We start from the raw sequence: 2,764 nt of genomic DNA, 5'->3' as shown, positions 1-2,764 counted from the left end.
CACTCCAGATGTATGTTTTTATAAGCTGTTTCTTCGTTACTGTTGTGTTATTTTGTTTTTTGTTAGTTATTGATGTTGTGGACTGTATAATTAATTAATAACGCATTTGATTAGAAGTAATAATTAAGCATGTGATTTATTTAACGATTTCATGTACGCATTAATTTTTAGTAATCTTAATACTACGCGGCGAGTGTCAGCGTTTAGTTTACTGCGTCGCGTTTGACGGAAACCGAAGAACTAAACCTGTATATTGTATATACAAAATTATTATAAATATTATAGTTTGTACAAAATAATGCCCGCTTTATCTGTGGCCTTATCGCTATTGCGTTTTTGCTATCGCTCACCCGAGTAGGATGATTATGTAGGTTCAGCAGCTCCTCCCCCTTAAATTTTACGTGTAAAAGCATAAAGGCTCCTCTGTATAGGCAATTCGTAGTACAGGCTACTCCGAAACTTGTATCAATTACTCAATATAGGCAACCCGCCACACACATAAACTCGTCAAACATCACAACCGCCACCAGATCCGACACGTGGCCGACATATATTTTTCGCCTTCCTCTTCAAATACATTACCTCCCCTTTTATAAAAAAAAATATATAATATACTGATGTACTTTTCGACTATATTATCATACATACATACATACATACATACATAATATATACGTACAAACATACATATATATACATTACGCATACACACACAAATCTATCATTAATCTCACCCTTATCACCACCGACACAAGAGAGTCTCGCTGAACAGAACCCCGTCGAAAACTTTCAGTATTCTCTACCCACATAAGAGACCTTCGATGAAAACGATGAGCCATTTGGACCACAATATATAATATTTAACTAATTTTCTGTACTATTTTGATTTTTGTGTAAAATAAAAAAACAACCGTGATATTTAAAAACAAGTTTTTTCTTTTATTTATTAGTAATAAGGTTTCATTATATTATAAGGTTATTCTAGGTCGCCACGCCACTGCATACATACATACATACATACATACATACATACATACATACATACATACATACATACATACATACACATATACATCAAAATATTATATAATTACATATGAAAAACTACTCGCTAAAACATACATTGTACATAATAATGTATCTCAAACACACACACACACACACACACACATACATAAACTTGTAAAAAATTTTATTTTCAAAATATACACGTTAAAATATAGAGTATTTGTCTCCATTCACACATTCCTCTACCTGACAACCATAGGCGTGCATGCCGTGGCATCCCCTGCAGGGTTATTATAACCATATAGTTTTTAGTTGTAAATGTTTTGATTATAAATTAGAATCATGAACCTACCGTATCTTAGTTCAATAATTTAAATATTTTGATTATTTTTTTATATTATATTCTTATAATAAAATATTGGGAGTCAAATATTAATTTGATTTCATAATTATATTTTCTTAATCATCACAGGTACATAGAAATAATAAAACAGATTGCTAACTCATGATAATATAATTGAAATCAAAATCCACCATTTTCATGAGAATTGCGGGTTTTGCCCCCAGAACATTCAAGCCTCTGCGGTTATTGCTTATTTTCATACTACCTACAACTTCGAAAAAAAAAATTTCGATTGATTAGATTATCAATTTTTTTCATTATTATATTATTATAATATGATCAAATGTCTGTAGGTTTTTATACTGTTACTTTATTGGAATGAAATCACAGTACATAATATTAAATTATTGATGACAAAATTATTTTTGTATTTTTATTAATTACGTTTTTATTGTTAAGCATGCGGTGCATGCGGTACATGCTGAGCATGCCTGGAGAATTCACCACTGATACATACTTTTCAAATTAAAATATCTAAAACCAATAAATTAGCTAAATAAAATGCATGCTAATTTCTTTTCGCATTATATGGCAAATTATTTGTACGTATTAAGATTTAAGAGTTTTTGGGGAATTATTTTTTGTATTGAGCTAAATATGTTTAAAAATACCGGCATACCCTGCGAAAAAATTATGCCTATGCTGACAACATACAGAACTATATAAATTCAGCAATTTACAGATGTCGATGAGTTTCGTTCATCCCTTTCTCTAGCGCATACACATACACTCATATACCCATAGAAAAGTCCATACATATTTAGATACTTACATATTATATACATACATACACAAGTAGTATACATATGTATAATATTCTGAGCACCTTTTTACAGGGAAATTTCATCAGTTTAAGCGGGCATTTCTACATGCTCCACCGTGTAACACAATATTTTAAAAAGTATTATTAGGTATATTCATTATAACAATTAACAAACACCTAAACATATTATAAAACTTACATATTGCATAGTGCATTTACATAGTGCATACATAGATATATACAGTATTCATACATAAATAGGTACTTTCATATTATATATAACATCGCGTACATCTTATTTTGTTATACAGCTTACATATCAATATAAGACACTTCGTTAACGAAATATACATTATATATAGACACAGTCACACATAAAAGACATACTTACAAAATACTTAGTCGCATTTACGTAGGTAGATGCATTTAAACATTCCAATAAATCCACCTAAAAAGTACGACATCACTCATCAATTGGTTATAATACTACTACAAAGTTATTATGCCTAGTAATCATTTCGATATTTAAATTCCATTAGATGGGACCATAGTACCGGCTGCGACACGATTGAGCATAAACACCTTTTTTG

The sequence above is a fragment of the Acyrthosiphon pisum genome, unplaced genomic scaffold (genome assembly GCF_005508785.2).
Source record: "Acyrthosiphon pisum isolate AL4f unplaced genomic scaffold, pea_aphid_22Mar2018_4r6ur Scaffold_581;HRSCAF=1033, whole genome shotgun sequence".
Lineage (NCBI taxonomy): Eukaryota > Metazoa > Arthropoda > Insecta > Hemiptera > Aphididae > Acyrthosiphon > Acyrthosiphon pisum.
The sequence above is the reverse complement of the archived record's forward strand: the minus strand, read 5'-3'. Positions refer to the sequence as shown.